The sequence below is a fragment of the Oryctolagus cuniculus genome, chromosome 11 (genome assembly GCF_051225735.1).
Source record: "Oryctolagus cuniculus isolate XC-2025 breed Fujian yellow rabbit chromosome 11, ASM5122573v1, whole genome shotgun sequence".
Classification (NCBI taxonomy): domain Eukaryota; kingdom Metazoa; phylum Chordata; class Mammalia; order Lagomorpha; family Leporidae; genus Oryctolagus; species Oryctolagus cuniculus.
This window is the reverse complement of record NC_142877.1, coordinates 38,011,074-38,017,823: the sequence shown is the minus strand read 5'-3', so window position 1 is coordinate 38,017,823 and position 6,750 is coordinate 38,011,074. Positions and strand designations below refer to the sequence as shown.

Here is a 6,750-nt window from a genome sequence, read left to right as displayed (position 1 = left end):
ATACATAATTTGTTAGGTGCCCCTAAATGCTATAGAGATGAAAGACAGTCCTGGAAAATTAGAGGGACAAGGAATGTGCACTATTTAGGATAGGGCTACTCCCCTAATGCGGTTGATTTTGAGCGGAGATGTGAGGGAAGGGCGGGGGCGGGGGTCACACAGATGTTGGTCTCTACTGCTGCTTTGGAGGAACCAAGTGCAAAGGCCTCTCCATGGGAGCTGCCCTCTGTACTCTAGGAGTGCAGGCTGCCAGCTGGGTGCATCAAACAAAGGTAAGTGTGGAGGAGCACGTTCCAGAGGACTTCAGGGGCCACAGACTGAACTTTGTGCTGAGCAAGCAGAGAAACTGTTGGAGAGTTCTGAGTCAAGGAGTAATATGGTTTGAGTTATGACTTTTCTGCCCCCCTTTCCCCCCTAAACATTTACTTAAGTTAAAGACAGAGCAGCAGAGTGACGGATAGACTCTTCCATTCACTTATTCACTCTCCAAATGGCTGAAACAAACAGGGCTAGGCCATGCTGAAGCCACGAGCCAGGAACTCCATTCAGGTCTCCCATGTAGATGGCAGGGTCCCTGGTATTTGGGCTGTTTTCTGCTGTTTTTCTAGGCACATTAGCAGGGAGCTGAATCAGAAGCAAAACAGAACTCAAACTGGCGCTCACATATGGGATGCTGGCATCCCAGGCACTGTGCCGCAATGCCAGTCCCTCTCCCTTTTTCCTTAAAGATAATTTTGGCTTCTGTGTGGAGAACAAGCCTCAGAAAGGGAGGGGCAGAAGTGGGGAGAATATTTGGGAAACTACTCCAGCAATCCAGCTGTGAGGTGAGCAAGGGAGGGGTGAAGTGTGAGGAGTGACGAGAATACGGGCATTTGAAGGGCCTTCAAAAGTTCATGGGAAAGTGGACTTGAAAGTATGACTTGACTTTGGTGCAAAAAAACATTTCTTGGGGCCTGGTGCCGTGGCTCACTTGGTTAATCCTCCGCCTACGGCGCCGGCATCCCATATGGGTACCAGGTTCTAGTCCCGGCTGCTCCTCTTCCAGTCCAGCTCTCTGCTGTGGCCCAGGAAGGCAGTGGAGGATGGCCCAAGTCCTTGGGCGCCTGCACCCATGTGGGAGACCAGGAAAAAGCACCTAGCTCCTGGCTTCGGATCGGTGCAGCACCTAGCGGCCATTTGGGGGGTGAACCAACAGAGGGAAGACCTTTCTGTCTCTCTCTCTCTCTTTTTGACAGGCAGAGTGGACAGTGAGAGAGAGAGAGAGAGAGAGAAAGGTCTTCCTTTGCCATTGGTTCACCCTCCAATGGCCACCGCGGCCGGCGCGCTGTGGCCGGCGCACCGCACTGATGCGAAGGCAGGAGCCAGGTGCTTATCCTGGTCTCCCATGGGGTGCAGGGCCCAAGCACTTGGGCCATCCTCTACTGCACTCCCTGGCCACAGCAGAGAGCTGGCCTGGAAGAGGGGCAACCGGGACAGAATCTGGCGCCCCGATCAGGACTAGAACCCTGTGTGCCGGCACCACAAGGCAGAGGATTAGCCTAGTGAGCCGCGGCGCCGGCCAGACCTCTCTCTCTCTCTCTCTCTCTCTCTCTCGCTGTCTCTATCTGTCAAATAAATAAATAAATAAAATCTTTAAAAAAAACATTTCTTTTCATATTACATGGAGTATGCATATTATGAAAAAACTATGCATGGGTTTCAAATTTTATTTTTGCACATAAATAAACATTTTTAATTCCATTTTTCTATGAACTATTTGAAGTACCCTCATATGTCAGAGGAATAGGCTGCAGGATTTATGGATGGAGTAGGTGCCAAGTCACAGAGAAAGGAAGAATCCCAGGGTGGGTAAAAGCTATTACAAATGTGGGGAAGGGAAGAAAGCAGACACATAAAAAATAATGGAATTTCATTGACCACTTATATCAAGCAACATGCTTAGCTCATTATCTACACTCCATCATTTAATCATCTGACAATATCAGTTGACAGTGGAGGAACTGAGACTAAAGGAGGACGAGTATCCTGCCAGTAATGGAGCAAATGGTGGGCTGGGCACAGACCACACTCCCACAGTCATCCATGCTATACAACCGTGGTTTTCTCTGAGAAGTGAAAGGTGCCCCAGGGTTGGGGAAAAGGGTGCAGAGAAGTAAGGTCAAGGTTGCAAGGTGAAAAATAATTTGACTAATTGAAAAATGTGCACCAGTGATTTAAACCAAATAATAAGACAACTGTTGACAATACTTTCTTAAGGGAGTCAATGTAGATTGGGGCTCCACTGCCTGCACCATGTCTAGATGGAGGAAATGACTGAGATGCAATCTTTCTGGACCTCTCCGAAAGTAACCACAATCGCTGAAAGATCTTGGTCCCCAGGCCTATGAGATAAACATCCCCATGATCTCAATTAGCTGAAATCGAGCAGGCCGGCAAGATGGAACTTGAATCATGACATATTCATTAAGCCAAGCACTGAGTTTGACACTCAGAGGAACACCAAATTAACTCAAGACACATTTCTTGCCCTTAAGGGGCTTACCGCATGGTTTGGCTGGGGGACCACCCACTATCCATTAGGCTGGAGAAACCAAATCTCCACTTTGGGCTATTTCACTGCACAGAGTGACAGGCCAGGAGTTTAAAAGGGCCTCGGTGCATATGGAATGCACGCCCGGCCTGCAGCCCCTCAGCCTGTGTGCATTAACTGTACCAGAAGCCTGGCTGCAGAGCGAAGGTGGCTGTTTGTGCATAAACATTGTCATTTCACTGGGAATGCTATTTCATCTTTGAACCCTGGCATCAAAGGGACACTGACCTTATTCCTGTAGCTTGCTTTTCTTTGAAGCGTATGGCTTTGCAATGCAGATTAAAGCGAAGACATTCATCAAGGAACAGATCTGGCCAACCGCTCCCCAAATTCAACCCGAAACAAAGCCTTGAAAGGCTCCGATCACAGTTGCAGTGGAGTGGGCCAAAGATGAAGGCTTGGAGCCGGGCTTCTCTTTTCTCAGATCCTGTAAGTCAGCTCCAGCATAACACAGTGCATCCCTTTGAGCTTTGGACAACTTTAACCCAAGAGTCAGTCTATCTCTGCGGAAAGGGCTAGCTCATGCAATATTCCCAACCTGTCCGTTTTACTTAAAGCAGTCATTGTTGTAAATGAGGCCAGCATGATCATTCACTGTGCGCCTTTGAATTCTTCAAAAGACATGTCAGGCAGAACCACCTGAAACTTGGCTCATGAGTCTCGATTTTCTATTCTACTATTTCCCTTTGTTCATTTAGTTGAAAGGAAACTCTCCTATCTTTCTCCCTGGTTCATCTCCTTCGGTTCTGAGAAAACAAACCATGTTTCTGATTTTTCTTCCCTCTCTTAAGATGGCAAGAGGAGTGAAGTGAAAAACTTCAACTGCAAGGTTAAAAGAAAAGGATCAAGTAATTAATTATAAAGCTGAGAGAAAAAACCAGGAGAAATAGCGCTTACCTCAGGGGAAGATGAGAGATGGCATTGATGATAAATGACTGGAAGGACAAATGATCATATCTTTAAATGCAATTTTTCTATTGATCTTCAATCGTGATCACATAAGCAGAACAAATCCTGTCTGTGATGAATGCATAAACCATTCCAGAGGAGGGAAGAGAATGATTGCAAAGCTGCATACATGTAAATCAATGGATCTTGATAACAAAGGCTCCAAAGTGTTTAAGGAATTCTCAAAAAATCCTTACTAAGAAATAGGCTACTTTTTGGAATAACTTTTTCCTAGTCACTCATCTTTAAAATAAGACCAAAGAGTCATTCAGGTCATTATGATATAATAAATCACAAATAGGTGATTTTCCATTAAGAAGTCCTTAAAGATCAGGGCATAATTCACACAGCCCTGTAAGAAGCCTGTGGTTCCACAACAGTATCTTTACACCACCTGACAACTCGCACAGGGATGGACACAGCTCTTTATTGTCGTTTAAAGTGCTGGAAGATAACTGCTTATCCAATATCCATAGCCTTTAACTTACTACCTCTTTTTGACACGGCTGTATGAGCAGTTCCAGACAGTGGACTGTGAGCAAGGTGATAAATATCATTTCTAGGTTGACCCTCCCTTTCTTTCCTCCTTAGTGACCATGGGGACCATGTTCTGAGAAGGCCTACCCTAAAGCTTGGAGCAGCCCAAGTCACTGCCCCTATGAACAAGAACTGTGCCAGGAGTTGGCTGATTTGTATAAGATTTGGTGCAAGCCAGAAATAAATCTTGGTTCTCATAAGCCATTGAGATTTTCAGGGTTTGTTAATGTGGCATAACCTAGATTATCCTGACTAATCCAGATATTTGGAGGATATCTAGTCCTATTTCACTTCTGTCATAAGAATCCTTCTTACAGCATCCTGAGATGTGGTCAAAGTCTCCTTTGAGAGGCAGGTGTTTGGCCTGGAGGTTAAGAAACCACTTAGGACACCCATATCTTATATCAGAGCATCTGGGTTTGAGTTCTGGCGCTGGTCCTGATTCCAGCTTCCTGCCAATGCACACTCTGGGAGTGAGCAGGTGATGGCTCAGGAATTGGGTTTCTATTACCCACATGGGAAACCTGGATTAAATTCTGGAATTAGCCCGGCCTGGTCCAGCCTTGGCTGTTGAGGTCATTTAAGGGGTAAAGCAGCAAATAGGAGCTCTCTGCCTGTATTTTTTTTCTCTCTGTCTCTCTTTGCTGCTTAAATAAATAAATTTGGAAAGATTCTTCAGGAATAATGGCAAATATCAGGAGCAACAATTATATTATATCAAACTTACTAAAAATCCTTTCCAGACAGAACTTTAAATACCTCACAAGGATGAATTCCCCTAATTTTTTTTTTTTTTTTTTTTTTTTTTTTTGGACAGGCAGAGTGGACAGAGAAAGAGACAGAGAGAAAGGTCTTTGTTTTCCATTGGTTCACCCCTCAATGGCTGCTGCAGCCGGCGCGCTGTGGCCGGCACGCTGTGGCCGGCGCACCGCACTGATCCATAGCCAGGAGCCAGGTGCTTCTCCTGGTCTCCCTTGTGGGTGCAGGGCCCAAGCACTTGGCCCATCCTCCACTGCACTCCCGGGCCACAGCAGAGAGCTGGCCTGGAAGAGGAGCAACCAGGACAGAATCCGGTGCCCCGACTGGGACTAGAACCTGGTGTGCCGGTGCTGCAGGCAGAGGATTAGCCTAGTGAGCCTCGGCGCCAGCCAATTCCCCTAATTCTTACAAAAACCTGACTCATAAATATTATTTTCCTTATTTAATAGCTGGTGCAACTGCAACACACAGATGTTCCATCACTTCCTTGGGGTCGAACAGGTAAGTCACTGGCCTAAGACCACACAATATGTAAGTATAACCCAGGGGTTGAACCCATGTGGCCACCTTCCACCTGTACCATGAGGCCTTTCTAGACTGGATTGTGATTTCCTTTTTACAAAGATCATTCAGTCAGAGTCATAAGATCTTTGAAGGCTGCATTTTATATGGAGGGAAAAAAATCAACCTGCTGTCCATCTTCCTGCTTTTGTGAAGAAGCAAGATCTATCTTAGTGGTGAGGAAGGTCTTAAACAAGTGTCATGGGGGGCCCCGGGGCCCCGTAGAAGACCCCAGGTGCTGTTCATAAGTGAAGGAAGGCACCACTTCCACCAGACCAGTCTCACTATTACCTGCTTTATATATTTTGTGGATTGATTATCCCTTATCCAAATTGGTTGGGACAAGAAGTGTTTTGGATTTTTGGAACATTTGTATATCTACAATGAGATACTCTGGGATGGGGCCCAAATTTTAACATGGCATTAATTTGTTTTATATTTTCCTTGTACATGGAGTCTGAAGGTAATTAATACGATAATTTTAGGACAACCATGTTTTGATTGTGAGCCATCACATGAGGTCAGATGTGGAATTTTCCACTTGTGTCATGTTGGTGCTCCAGAAATTAAAGATTTTTGGAGCATTTCAAGTTTCAGATTTTTAAGTTAGGGATACTCAACCTATAGTCAGTTTCTGGTAAAATTTGAATAAAGTTTTTGCTGCTTTTATAGTATTGAAAAATGCTGGATAGGCTCATATATCTACTGAAAAAGTAGGCTTGGAAGGTTGCCCTAAACAGTGTAGGGCATCATACAAACTGGGCTATGAGGTGGGTCACATGGATTGTATTGCTGAAAAGCTGGTTCTGGGGTGGGTATAATTTGCTGCTCCATAAAAGCACTCACCAGCTTGCCTGGCTGCGGAAACTGCCTTATTCATCACTGTCTCCCCAGTGGCATGTGCCATGTGGGAGAAGCTCTATAAAGCATGTGTGAACGAAAGTAGAAGAGTTACAAGGGGCTTTGATGAAACAGTTTCTCAAGAAGTAGTTCTAATTCATTTGGGTTGAGCAAAGTCACACACTTTAGTTGAGGTGATCCAATGGCAAATAATGGCTGGAAAGTTATTGTGTGTGTTTTCCCCAGATACCCTCAAATGGCCAGTGGGTTGTAAAAGGATGTTAAAAAGTTGAATATTAAATGGACTGTCTTGGTGTCAGGGAAACACAAGTGACAACCCCAAGCAAACTAAAGCAAACACACACTCACATCCATAATATACACAATACATACACACATATAAATACATACACACATACATACATATACATGCATACACACACCTATAAATATACACATAGAAATACACACATAAATCATACACACATACACAAACATATACACACAAAATATTT

General features: G+C 44.9%; 1 protein-coding gene and 1 long non-coding RNA gene across 4 annotated transcripts in view; one reads left to right on the top strand and one right to left on the bottom strand.

The window, feature by feature from the left end:
• The window catches only part of LOC149123418 (uncharacterized), a 207,965-nt gene that overhangs the window by 29,031 nt on the left and 172,184 nt on the right, over positions 1-6,750 (top strand). For 2 of the 3 annotated variants that reach the window (XR_016215985.1, XR_016215984.1), the window contains exons 2-3: positions 163-272; positions 5,284-5,335. This is a non-coding gene — a long non-coding RNA (uncharacterized LOC149123418). The remainder of the gene's footprint in view (positions 1-162; positions 273-5,283; positions 5,336-6,750) is intronic. The other variant, XR_016215986.1, reaches the window with a different exon arrangement.
• The window catches only part of SPTLC3 (serine palmitoyltransferase long chain base subunit 3), a 159,547-nt gene that overhangs the window by 38,625 nt on the left and 114,172 nt on the right, over positions 1-6,750 (bottom strand). The window lies entirely within an intron of this gene.